This window comes from Muntiacus reevesi, chromosome 7 (genome assembly GCF_963930625.1).
Source record: "Muntiacus reevesi chromosome 7, mMunRee1.1, whole genome shotgun sequence".
NCBI lineage: Eukaryota > Metazoa > Chordata > Mammalia > Artiodactyla > Cervidae > Muntiacus > Muntiacus reevesi.
Window position 1 is genome coordinate 689,806 of NC_089255.1, and position 12,478 is coordinate 702,283.

Genomic DNA, 12,478 nt, shown 5'->3' on the forward strand with positions numbered 1-12,478 from the left:
TTCTGTCTTTGTAAGATTTAAGAATAATAATTTCTACTTGGTCAACTGAGTCAGATAATAGGTACCAAACTTATCTATTGCTTCTATAAATTTTCAGTCAATACGTTTTAGCCTGTGAAGTTTTATTTAGTGTGTGTGTGTGTGTGTGTGTGTGTGTGTTACTACTAATCAGCCTCGGCAGGGGCAGAGTCTTGAGATGAAGGGAGAGTTAGGATCTCCTAGGCTAGCGCTGTCTCCCTGCCACGTAGTTTGCCGTGGGAACTAGAGGTCCTGAGACCCCAGGATATTTTGGCAATGTGGAGCAGATTCTCTGCGTGTGCACACAAGTACACACTGACATACGTCAGAGGAAGGGAGCATAGGCAGTGGGGTCAGGGGAGGGGTGGACCTTGGGGTGGCAACGGTGACAGAAACATGCGTCATTTCTCCTGGACTGAGGCAAAGACCACCTTGTTGGACCTCGTATGGAATCAAGGTCAGGACATCTGCACTGGCTGTGGTGAGGAGTCCTGAGAAGCGAATGAGACACCCCCCGGCTGAAGTGGACAAGAGGAGGCTGAGGGTCCTCTTCAAGGTCCCTCTCAAAGCCCCTGCTTCCTGTGGATCCTCTCACATTCCCTCCTGGGGCCCACGGAATGCTGGTGTCCTGAAGTCTCTCAGAGGTAGGGTCTGTGCTGTGCTTTCCCTGCTGGGTGTGCAGTATGAGAGGTTCCCATCAAAGGGGTCATGTGTCCAGTGCGGGGGCGAGGAGAGTGGCCCTTGCACTCCTACACATTCCCCTGCCCCTGACCTGGCCTATACCTCCTCCTACTAGCATCCGAGCTTCTCAGTGGAGGAATGGAGCCTCTGATCTATTCACTTACCAGCTGTGCCCTGAGCATTCAGTGGGGGCTGTGATGAAAAGAAGCACCAGGGTCACAGGCTGGAGGGGGAAGTGGAGAAACACAGGCCCTCGTCTATCAGATCTAGTCCGTTAAATCTATTTCTCACTTCCACTGTATAATCATTAGGGATTTGATTTAGGTCATACTTGAATGGTCTAGTCGTTTTCTGTACTTTATTCAATTTCAGCCTGAATTTGGCAATAAGGAGTTCATCATCTGAGCCACGTCAGCTCCCGGTCTTGTTCTTGCTGACTGTATAGAGCTTCTCTATCTTTGGCTGCAAAGAATATAATCAGTCTGATTTCAATGTTGACCACCTGGTGATGTCCATTTGTAAAGTCTTCTCTTATGTTTTTGGAAGAGGGTGTTTTCTATGACCAGTGCATTCTCTTGGCAGAACTCTATTAGCCTTTGCCCTGCTTCATTCTGTACTCCAAGGCCAAGTTTGTCTGTTATTCCAGGTGTTTCTTGACTTGCTACTTTTGCATTCCAGTCCCCTATAATGAAAAGGACATCCTTCTGGGTGTTAGTCCTGGAAGGTCTTGTAGGTCTTCATAGAAGCGTTCAAGTTTCTTCTGTTCTTCTGCTGAAGAAACTCTTCAAGTTCAGTTTCTTCAGCATTACGGTTTGGGGCATAGACTTGGATTACCGTGATATTGAATGGTTTGCCTTGGAAACAAACAGAGGCCATTCTGTTGTTTTATGAGATTGCATCCAAGTACTGCATTTCAGACTCTTTTGTTGACTATGATGGCTACTACATTTCTTCTAAGGGATCCTTGCTCACAGTAGCAGTTATAATGATCATCTGAGTGACATTCACCCATTCCAGTCCATTTTAATTTGCTGATTCCTCAAATGTCGACGTTCACTCTTGCCATCTCCTGCTTGGCCACTTCCAATTTTTCTTGATTCATGGACCTAACATTCCAGGTTCCTATGCAATATTGCTCTTACAGCACCAGACCTTTCTTTCATCACCAGTCACATCCACAACTGGCTATTGTTTTTGCTTTGGCTCTGTCTCTTCATTCTTTCTGGAGTTATTTCTCCACTGATCTCCAGTAGCATATCGGACACCTACCGAATGGGGAGTTCGTCTTTCAGCGCCATATTTTTTGCCTTTTCATTCTGTTCATGGGGTTCTCAAGACAAGAATACTGAAGTGGTTTGCCATTCTCTTCTCCAGTGGACCACATTCTGTCAGACCTCTTCACCATGACTCGTCCATCTTGGGTGATCCTACTTGGCACAGTCTATAGTTTCATTAAGTTAGACAAGAGTGTGGTCCACGTGGTTAGAGGAACCATGTGATTAGACCTGGTTCATGTGGTTAGATGCACCAGTCTTACTGGGGTAAGCTTGTAATCCATGTTTATAATTCTAAATTAGGTGAAGGATACTGGTTGTTGTTTTTTTTTCCTCACAACTTTGGTTATACCTATCATATAATTGTTACTATTCCTAGGTGAAGGAGGCCATAATTTTTCCTCATGATGTTGATCATACCTATCATTTTTCCTCATGACATTGATTATACCTATCATTCCTCATGACATTGATTATACCTGTTATAGACTTCTTATATCTATGCCTACCTAAATTAATTGTTACCATTTGTTTAATACCTGTTTCTCTTACTTGTTAAAGATATGGTCATGTCCATTTCATCTTTACATTTTCTAAAACATTTCCAGACATTATATTAATGTCTATCAATGGGGAAATCAATACATATTTCTTGACTATTACATTGATATATCTTGTTTGTCAAACATTTTAGGCAAAATTCATAGTACCAAGAGTAAATTTTTCTTCCTTAAAATTATTTTACAAAGATCATTTACTTATGTAGATCAAATTCACATTTCTCAACCGTGTACCCTGCCTACATAATCTTAACATGCTATTAAAATGTGTACTATCCACGAGATTTCTCTAGTGTTCCTTGGTCCTTTTAAGATGGTGCTCTTGATGTGCAGGGGAAAGTATGTAAGTGACTCATTTGAAATGGAGCCCTTTTCAAAGAGCCAGGATTCATTGGATATATCTTATGAAAGCTCCACCCTTACTGGGGTCTAACAGCTTTTGTAAGCCTGTTTCTGATGCTCCTGCTTAAACATTTTCAGCATTCAAAATGCTTTAAACTGTCATCATTTTTTTTACACATTGATACTTATTTTACTGTGCGACTTTTAACTTCTTGGCTTTTACCTCCCTTCTATCAACTTTGTTTGAACTGTCCACTGACATGGCATAGAGGGACTCCTCATAGAATTTAACTTAACCCTGACCTAACCTCAGTCCAAAAGTTGTTTCAAGTGACATCATCCACCTTTAATTAAGTCCCATCATTCTTCTCCCATGAATTGGCTCCTGTGACACTGCAGGCAGGCATAGTTAGCATCCCTCCATTCTGCCAGGGCATTGGCCGCATGCGATGTTAGCTTTAGTTCAGACGCCTTTTAAACTTCATTTTGCAACATGGGGAGTCGCTTTAATTTTTTTACACCCCTTAATGTATGTTCCCAGTGTAGTTCAGTGAGAATGATTTCTTGATTTCTCCCCCTTTTTCAAAAAGAGAGTGCAATTCCACCTTAAATTTAAAACATGTTAAAGTATAATAAGTATAATAAATATAAAAATGTTCACAAGTGGGGCTTGATCAAGACAGGGAATTTTTCTTTTCCTGTGGTTTTTCCACAATTATAAGAACAATGTTGTTTTATGAGCTCAAATTCTTGAGAGCATAAAGACCGAGGATGAAGTAGTAATTGCCAACTAGGAAGTGCCAGATTAAAAGCATCTGAGAGGTTCCAAAGTGCCTCAGTGTATAAAATAACAATGAACTCTGGGATTAGAGGAAAAGAGGAAGCTGCTGAAATTATGTTCCTTTAATTCTGCCTTCGAAACAGCTATCATGTTGAATCAGTAATATTATGTTTCTTTTTCAGTCTTTAGAGGAATATGACATTTTTTTCCCTAATACCCTTCAGATGGTATACCAGAGAGGTTCATCCAACAGAAATGATCGATGAGCTTTTAATCTGGAAAAAAAAAAAAAAAAAAAAAAAAAAACCAACAAAAAAAGTCATGATCCTTGGTGGTGAAGAAATTCATCAAAAGCTCCACAGTTCTGTAAAAGTACAAGTCTTTCTACAAAGAGTGAAGCCAGAAGGGAGCCCCGCAGAGGGTGGGAAAATCATATTGATAAGTGTGTTCATGTTTATTTCTTCCTTACTGAACTTCTAGACCAATTTTGGAAGGTCCTAGATCTACTTTAGCTAAGGAATTCCTTTTGAATGTCAGGGCAAGCCTAAAGTTGGGCTTCTGGCAATTCTGCCAACAGTGACCACTAGTTCTTTGTACTAAAGTTTATATCAGAGCTATAATTTAAAATAACTGCTATTTCACCCATAGCCTATTCTTATGACAATCAATAATGTCTCCAAGATTATCAGATGTCCTTTGGGGAACAAAATTGCCTCATGAAAATGTGTAATGTCAACCTTTATTCTTGTCGATATCCTTATGTCTGTTTACCCATTGTCCATCTGTCACAGACACCCTGAGACACACCAATCCTGAACACTCAACATTTTATCTTCTTTATTCCCATTGCTGGGTTTCTGAGTGATGCTTAAAAAAACAATCACACAATGGTTTCAACATTTATCGCTGCCTAGCCAAGTGTCCTTGTTTCTTTACTCTTCACTCTTCAATTCTCTATAGCATCTGTTGAAATAGTTACCCACTCTTATTATGATTCCATTTCGTCCCTCATCACCCACCTTCTAATTCACGGAGAAAATCAAAGCATCAGAAGATAAGTCTCTCAAATTTCTGTCCTGGAACCTAAGAACATATCTGCCTGACATTTCCTCTTTTTATATTATTAAAGAAGGACTCTTCTGCCTGTCCATTGATAGCTTCTGTCTATGCCATCTCCAGCCCTTCTCAGGACCCTTACTCTATGAATTATATAGTTAACAACATTTATGAAGTTTCAAACATGTCAGCATAACACAGTTTCTTTTTCCAGTTATTTATTTACTCTTTCCTGTCTCTTAATAGCTTATATACTTTCAAAAATTAAATTTGTATCACCCCTTCAGTGCCATCCAATCATTCCTCACAGAGTCTGAACACATTTTGTGTTCCTACGAACATCTTTAGCCAATATCTTCTTATTTATTATACTTCGTAACAATATTTTTCCTCTGTTAAATTGCTTAAAATAATATTTGACATTCCTGCTCATCTTAAAGTTTTCTCCTTTTTGTAACACTACAGATTCCTTTGATTAGATTCTAGTCCTATGGATATTCTCTCTTGGGATCCTTGCAATGGTCTTCGTCTCGTACAAGTTCATGTTCCTCAGGACTGTCTTCACAGTGCCTCAGCTCATTACTTTCATCTTTTGTATTATTTTAGCTGCCTTCTCATTTATAATCCCACAGGTCTACCTTGATTCACGCAGTTTTGAATGAGTTCTGTAGGTTGTCTAGCTCAGACTAACATTTTTGTTAGTTCCTAGAATTTGATTACTTGTTGTAACCCTCCCCCACCCTTTTTATTGTATTCTGCCATCTTTTTACCTCAGCTTTTTCTTTCTCTTTCTTTGCCAACAAGTAAATATTTTCATCTTTCTGCAAGGTTAGGGCCCTCTAAGCAAGGAATAAATGGAACAAAAGTTAATAAACAAGCCATGGAAGTTAAAGATGTGTGAAAATACATAGTTTTGATTACCACCTCCTATATAGTCTTATAAACCTGTCCATAGTTCTTTCAGGCATTCTAGTGAGAAATCTAGAAAGATTTTGTTGTTCATCAATGAGTTGTGTCCGATGCTTTGTGACCTCTCAGACAGTAACAAGCCAGCCTTCCCTGTCCTTCACCATCTCCCAGAACTTGCTCCAACTCATGTCCATTGAGTCAGTGATGTCATCCAACCGTCTCATCCTCTGTTGTCACCTGCTCCTCCTGCCTTCAGCTTTCCCAGCATCAGGGTCTTTTCCAGTGAGTCAGCTCTTCACATCAGGTGGCCAAAGTACTGTAGCTTCAGCTTCAGTATCAGATCTTCCAATGAATATTCAGGACTGATTTCCTTTAGGACTGATTGGTTGGATATCCTTGCTGTCCAAATGACTCTCAAGAGTCTTCTCGAACACCAAAGTTCAAAAGCATCACATCTTTGACACTCAGCCTTCTTTATTGTCCAACTCTCACATCCAAACATGACTACTGGAAAAATCACAGCTTTGACGAGACAGACTTTCGTTGGCAAAGTAATGTTTCTGCATTTTAATAGACCATCTAGGTTGGTCATGGCTTTTCTTCCAAGGAGCAAGCGTCTTTTAATTTCATGGCTGCAGTACCATCTGCAGTGATTTGGGGGCCCAAGAAAAGAAAGTCTGTCACTGTTTCCATTGTTTCCCCATCTACTTGCCATGAAGTGATAGGACTGGATGCTATGATCTTCATTTTTTTGAATGTTGAGGTTTTTTTTTTTTTAATCCATTTATTTTAAATGTTGAGTTTTAAGCCAGTTTTTTCACTTTCCTCTTTCACCTTCGTCAAGAGGCTCTTTAGCTCCTCTTTGCTTTCTGCCATAATGGTAGTGTCATCAGCATATCTGAGGTTATTGATATTTCTCCTGGCAATCTTGATTCCAGCTTGTACTTCATCCAGCCGCCTGACATTTCACATGATGTACTGTGCATATAAGTTAAATAAGCAGGGTGACATTATACAGTCTTGATGTACTCCTTTCTAAATTTGGAACCAGTCCATTGTTCCATGTCTGGTTGTATCTTGCTTCTTGACCTGCATACAGATTTCTCAGGAGGCAGGTAAGGTGGTTTGGTATTCCTATCTCTTAAAACATTTTCCAGTTTGTTGTGATCCACAACTGAAAGGATTTGCATAGTCACTGAAGCAGAAGTAGATGGTTATCTGGAATTCTCTTGCTTTGTCTAAGATTAAGTGGATGTTGGCATTTTGATGTCTGTTTCCTCTGCCTTTTCTAAATACAGCTAAAATATCTGGAAGTTTTGGATTCATGTATTGTTGAAGCCTAGCTTGGAGAATTTTGAACATTATCTTGCTGGCATGTGAAATAAGTGCAATTGTGTGGTAGTTTGAACACCTTGGGGATTGCTTTTCTTTGGGATGGAATGAAAATTGACATTTTCCAGTCCTGTGGCCACTGCTGAGTTTTCCAAATTTGCTGGCATATTGAGTTGAGCACTTGAACAGCCTCATCTTTTAGGATTTGAAATAGATCAGCTGGAATTCAATCACCTCCAGTAGCCTGGTTTGTAGTGATTCTTCCTCAGGCCCACTTGACTTCACACTCCAGGATGTCTGGCTCTAGGTGAGTGATCACACAATTGTGATTATCTGGGTCATTAAGATCTCTTTTGTGTAGTTCTTCTGTATATTCTTGCCATCTACTCTTAATATCTTCTGCTTCTGTTAGATCCATACCATTTCTATCCTTTTTTGTTCTCCTCTTTGCATGAAATATTCCCTTGGTATCTCTAATTTTCATGAAGAGATCCATAGTCTTTCCCATTCAATTGTTTTCCTCTATTTCTTTGCACTGAACACTGAGGAAGGCTTTCTTATTTCTCCTTGCTACTCTGTGGAAATCTGCATTCACCTGGGGATATCTTTCCTTTTCTCCTTTGCCTTTCACTTCTCTTCTTTTCTCAGCTATTTGTAAGGCCACCCCAGACAACCATTTTGTCTTTTTGCATTTCTTTTCTTGGGTATGGTTCCATCTCCTATATAGTCTTACAAACTTCTGTTCATAGTTCTTCAGGCACTCTCTCTCTCTCAGATCTAATCCCTTAAATTTATTTGTCGCTTCTACTGTATAATCGTAAGGGATTTGACTTAGGTCATACCTGAATGCTCTAGTGGTTTTCCTACTTTCTTCAATTTCAGTCTGAATTTGGCAATAAGGAGTTCATGGTCTGAGCCACAGTCAGCTCCTGGTCTTATTTTTGCTGACTGTATAGAGCTTCTCCATCTTTGGATGGAAAGAATATAATCAATTGGATTTCGGTATTGACCATCTGGTGACCTCCACATATAGATTCATCTCTTGTGTGGTTGGAAGAGGGTGTTTGTTATGACCAGTACATTCTCTTGACAAAACTTTGTTAGCCTGGTTCATTTTGTACTCTAAGCCAAACTTGCCTGTTACTCCAGGTATCTCTTGACTTCCTACTTTTGTATTTCAGTTCCCTGTGATGAAAAGGATATCTTTTCTTTTTTTTTTTTTGGTGTTAGTTCTAGAAAGTCTTGTAGGTCTTCATAGAACTGTTCAACTTCAGCTTCTTTGGCATTAGTGGTTGGGGCACAGACTTGGATTACTGTGATATTGAATGGTTTGCATTGGAAACAAAGAGGGGTCATTCTGTCATTTTTTAGATCACCTCCAAGACCTGCATTTTGGACTCTTTTGTTGACTGTGAGGGCTACTCCGTTTCTACTAAGGGAGTCTTGCCCACAGTACTAGATACAATGGTCATCTGAGTTAATTTCACCCATTCCAGGCCATTTTCGTTTACTGAATCCTAAAATTTCACTGTTCTCTCTTGCCATCTCCTGTTTGACCACTTCCAATTTACCTGGATGTGTGGACCTAACATTCCAGGTTTCTGTTGCAATATTGTTCTTTACAGCATCAGAATTTACTTTCACCACCAGACACATCCACACCTGGCTGTTTCCACTTTGGCTCATCCTCTTTATTCCTTCTGGGGCTATTACTCCGCTCTTCTCCAGTAGCATATTGGGCGCCGAGCAAAATGGGGAGTTCATCTTTCAGTGTCATAGTTTTGGCTTTTCATATTGCTCATGGGGTTCTCAATGGAACAATCCTCAAGTGGCTTTCCGTTCCTTCAGGGACCACCTTTTGTCAGAATTCTTCACCATGACCCGTCCATCTTGGGTGCCCTACACTGCATGGCTAATAGTTTCATTGATTTAGACAAGGCTGTGATTCATGTAATCAGTTTGGTAAGTTTTCTGTGATTGTGCTTTCCATAAAGAGAACTTTACCTCCCCAAACTATATATTTACATTCCAAAAGGGAAGGAAACCTGGAACCTTGGGTGTATACCAGGATATATAAACCTGGAGACACTTGACTTACAGTTCGTCTAGAGACCACTACTTACTTCCCACAAGGGAACTTCCCTTTCTCTACCCTAGGAGAGTTTGTTTGCATAAGGGAGAATCATTTCTCTTCTCAGGAAGGAAGGATGTTAACTGGACAGCATGTGTATTGAATCCCTGATTCTTAATTTCATGGCTTCTCTCCTGTTATGTGACACCCAAACACACCAGCTTGTCCATATAGCATCACCCCAGAAGAAGGTAGAAATTGTTGTGTAGTGAACTGACACAAGTATTACTGTCAGTAATAACAATCTGTCTTGATCCAGAAACCTCATGTTTGAATTGATGGTAACATAAACAAATATAGACATTAAATACTTAATCGTCTTTTCCTTCTTTTTCATGAAAATCATGCCATTTTATTTACTACAGGGATAGTGAATAATTTTATTATCATTTCTTTTGTTTTTTTCTGGTATCGTTCTTCAAACACATAGAAAAGGGACATTTGAATCAGGGCAAACTTGAGTGCTCATGGGTTCCAGCTATATGTCAGGTTCCCCCTGGTTACTTTGAGAGCTGAAAAAAATAAATTTCTGCCACTTGTAGTCTGCGTGCCACATCTAGATGAGTGCCAGCACACTGGCTGTAATCTTGGCTATAGAAACTCATCTCGAATCGTATTTATTTTCCCTTGTCTTATGGAAATTTCATAGCTCACGTCTTTGTTGTTATTGTCATTTTTCTTTGTGACACCAGATTCTTGAAGCAATCCATCCAGACCAAATGCTTTCCCATGGACAGAGTTATGTGTGTTCTCAGTCTGCTGTCTCCTGCCACAACTACAGTGCAGCCCTTGTTGATACATCCCTCAAAATGTATTGTACCAGTAGTGGCCACCGCTTTCCCCTTGAGTTTCTTCCTTTCTCCCTTCAGTCATTTCTACTTTGTTTCTTGTGTGTGTGTCCATGTCCATCTGTCTCTCTTTCTTGGGCAGAAAGTCAGAGCATCAAAGATCAGAGGAGAAGCATTAAACTTTAAGACAGGCATAGACAGCATTCTTCCCCCCTCAAGAAACTGACCATCACATGAAAGGATGACTTTCCTGTATTTTAGGAGAAATAGACTGAATGGTTCTAAACGAGGAAGAGAAAGTGAAGAGGAACATGGTAACTTTCCTGCTTTGATTAGTTTTTAAACATTAGTAGACAAAAAACACAGAGAAGGGATGGGTATGTAGCTCTTCAAACATTCTTTTATCCCATTAAAATTATTCAATGAGTAGTTCCCTTATTTATTCTCTTCAAAACTACTTGACTGGAAGAATTCACATGGACCACCGTCCCACCAATGTGGACCTCCAGGTTCTTAACATCTCAGTGTTTCAAATAATCTAAATGTGGGATATATTTTGGCATGTTGTCTTTCCAACTACTTTGAAGCATAAATATTTCTAGTTGACATTCTACTATGCCTAAAATTAAATGTTAACTGATTTTATGCTCTGTAGGAAGGGTCTTGGAGGGTCTTAAAGAATTTTAATTTGTCACAATTTGTTTTGAATGAATCCAAAATTGCACTTGAGTTATATCCTAATATTCCATGTATTGAATGAAGTGTTTTAAAATCAAAATGCAGTCTTATTATTTTTAAATGTCATCATCAAATTAATAATAGAGAATTTAATGATTCTGCTTAGTGTTGATGGGGAATACGTGTAACTCTATGGCTGATTCATATCAATGTATGACAAAACCCACTGAAATGTTGTGAAGTAATTAGCCTCCAACTAATACAAAAAAACATTTAATTTTTTTGAATGTCTCAAATATTAGAATTGGGGAGGACAATCTGTTAACAAAGAAGAAGAAGTTGTAATTATTTTATAGTGAGCATTTTTTCAGGTATATTTATTAAATTACTACTCTGAGAAAGGCAGTATGCTAGCTCTTCTGGTATATCAAAATGAATATCTAAGTCAAAAGAGAAATATCGGCTTCTCAGATGACTCAGTGGTAAAAAATCTGCCTGCCAATGCAGGAGATTCAGGAGATGCAGGTTCGATGCTTGGGTCAGGAATATCCCCTGGAGAAGGGAATGACTATTCCCTTGAGTATTCTTATCTGGAAAATTCCGTAGACAGTGGAGACTGGTGAGATACAGTCCACGGGGTCACAAAGAGTCGGACTACACTGAGCACACATGTATGCAAAAGAGAAATATAATCTCAAAATGTTTATTGAAAAAATACTTTGTGTGTGTGTTACTTAATCTTAAGTTTATTTGAAGAAACTAAATATACACAAACAATTCATATCCATTTAAAGTCACATAGGGGATTCCATGGCAGGATTTTGGCTGCTTTAAAATCAGGTCATGGTGGAGAATTCTGACAAAACGTGGTCCACTGGAGAAGAGAATAGCAAACCACTTCAGTATTCTTGCCTTGAGAACCCCATGAACAGTATGAAAAGGCAAAAAGATAGGACACTGAAAGATGAACTCCCCAAGTTGGTAGACGCCCAGTATGCTACTGGAGATCAGTGGAGAAGTAACTCCAGAAGAATGAAGAGATGGAGCCACAGCAAAAACAACACCCAGTTGCGAATGTGACTCATGATGGAAGTCAAGTCCGATGCTGTGAAGGGTAATGCTGCATAGGAACCTGGAATGTTAGGTCCACGAATCAAGGCAAATTGGAAGTGGTCAAACAGGAGATGGCAAGAGTGAACACTGACATTTTAGGAATCAGTGAACTAAAACAGACTGGAATGGGGTAATTTAACTCAGATGACAATTATACCTACTACTGTGGGCAAGAATCCCTTAGAAGAAACGGAGTAGCCATCAAAGTCAACAAGAAAGTCCAAAATGCAGGACTTGGATGTAATCTCAAAAACAACAAAATGATTTTGTTCCTTTCCAAGGCAAACCATTCAGTATCATGGTAATCCAAGTCTACGCCCTGACCAGTAATGCTGAAGAAGCTGAAGTTAAACAATTCTATGAAAACCTACAAGACTTTCAGGAACTAATACCCAAAAAAGATGTCCTTTTAATTATAGGGGACTGGAGTGCAAAAGTAGGAAGTCAAGAGATATCTAGAGTAACAGACAAGTTCGGCTTGGGTGTACAAAATGAAGCAGGCTAGTGGAGTTTTGTCAAGCGAACACACTGGTCATAACAAACACCCTCTTCCAACAAGACAAGAGGAGAGTCTACACATGGACATCACCAGGTGGTCAAAACTGAAATCAGATTGATTACATTCTTTGCAGCCAGAGATGGAGAAGCTCTTGTTAGCAAAAACAAGACCCGGAGCTTACTGTGGCTCAGATCATGAACTACTTATTTCCAAATTCAGACTTAAATTAAAGAAAGTAGGGAAAACCTCTAGAACATTCAGGTATGACCTAAATCAAATCCCTTAAAATTATACATTGGAAGTGAGAAATAGATGC

General features: G+C 39.4%; 1 long non-coding RNA gene across 1 annotated transcript in view; it reads right to left on the bottom strand.

Moving 5' to 3' along the window:
* Positions 1-3,798: 3,798 nt before the first annotated feature.
* The window catches only part of LOC136172199 (uncharacterized), a 36,259-nt gene continuing 27,579 nt past the window's right edge, over positions 3,799-12,478 (bottom strand). The window contains exon 3 of the long non-coding RNA XR_010663972.1: positions 3,799-3,931. This is a non-coding gene — a long non-coding RNA (uncharacterized lncRNA). The remainder of the gene's footprint in view (positions 3,932-12,478) is intronic.